Below are 1,609 nucleotides of genomic sequence, written 5' to 3' on the forward strand. Positions count from 1 at the left end.
TGGAACTCTTTAGTGTTCATCCATTCCTCTCTCTCTCTCTTAAAAACTCTCGAGAGATCAAGAGAGGTAGGAATAGAGAAGTGTTCAGATGGGATTTTCTGTATTTATGATAGATATTCGGGCGTCGTTCATCTCGAAACCCCGACCCCACTTTACCCGCTCATTTTGCTAATGGGTTTCTTGATTTGTTGTGGGGTAGGGTGGATTTTGGGAAGGGTTAGGGAAGAAGAAAACTAATTTTATTGTTTGATTTTTTATTTTGATGTAAAGTTACCATTCTGTCCTTTTAAAAATTATTAAACTACGGTCAAAATCATTTTTTCGGTCTACTGACGGAATTTTGGATGAAAATCGTCAAAAAGGACATCACATGTAATGTTTGGAAAGATTAGAGGTGACGACCGCAACAAATCAAGGGTTTGGAAAAAGTCTGCAAATATTTCAAAGGTTAGGGACTTCTGCTGCAATTATCCCAAACAATAATATAGTTATTAAATTTTTAATTAATTAATTTATTTTTAAAAGTTAAATTATTCGAATATATTTTGTAAACTAAGATTTTTATTATTTATCATATACCTTAAATAATTTTAGTTGTCATCTTCTATTAAAATTAATAAAATTTCGTGGAATTTTCCATTTAAAGGATTGAATTCTTAAAAAATATATATTTATTAACTTGGCGAGCAGGGTGGGGCAGGGCATGTGTTACATGTACCTGCCTCGAATACCCGATTAAGTGGGTAATTCTCATCCCATTCAAGGCGGAGCCCACTGTATCAGGTTTGGTGGGATTTTTTTCCATTCCTACTAGATTATCCTCTACAAAAAATATCCATGTGAATTTGGGCTATCTGTTCACTACATTTCCAGCAATTGGACCCAGAAGAAGGCCCGACCCCTATTTTTCGCCACAAAATACCCGTCAGTTGACTAAAAAGAACTTGATGTCCAATTGAACCAGAATCCTATTGATTCATTTGGTCCAAAAGACCCCTGTTCAGTTGATATTAGGAAGAAGATAGGGTTGGAGATACGGGAGAAAGAGATAGGAAGAGTTATATGGCTGAATGAAGGTGGGGCATTGACGGTTATACTAAAATTATGTGATGAATAGGCCGCTTTCCAAGTGGAAATTAAATGGAAACATGTATCTGAAGATTGAATTTCAAAAATAATGTTTAAAGTTTACATATAAAAAATCAGGTAATAATTTTATATTTTAATATTAATAAATTAATCTACATGCTCACACTTTACTCCATCTACCCCATTCAAACCCTTAATTATTCTCTCCCTCTTCTTCCCCTCCCTTCTCTTTTCCGCTCTCATCTCTCTCTACCCTCTCCTTACACATAGATGGACATCGTAACCGGAGACAACAGCAAGGCTCGTCACTGTGAGCAACGACGCACGCTCACAACAACTACCTCCGAGCATCGCTATATAGCGATATTTCGCTGTAAGCGCCGTTACACAGTGTCATACGCAGCAGTGTCAAAGTCGCTGCGTGCGGTGACCTCGCACAACACAACGCCGCTGCAGCGGTTTCTCTATGTAGCATCGCAACAACGCAATCGATGGCATTCGTTTTTTTTTTTTTTTTTTT

Source organism: Olea europaea, chromosome 12, assembly GCF_002742605.1.
Source record: "Olea europaea var. sylvestris chromosome 12, O_europaea_v1, whole genome shotgun sequence".
Taxonomy (NCBI): domain Eukaryota; kingdom Viridiplantae; phylum Streptophyta; class Magnoliopsida; order Lamiales; family Oleaceae; genus Olea; species Olea europaea.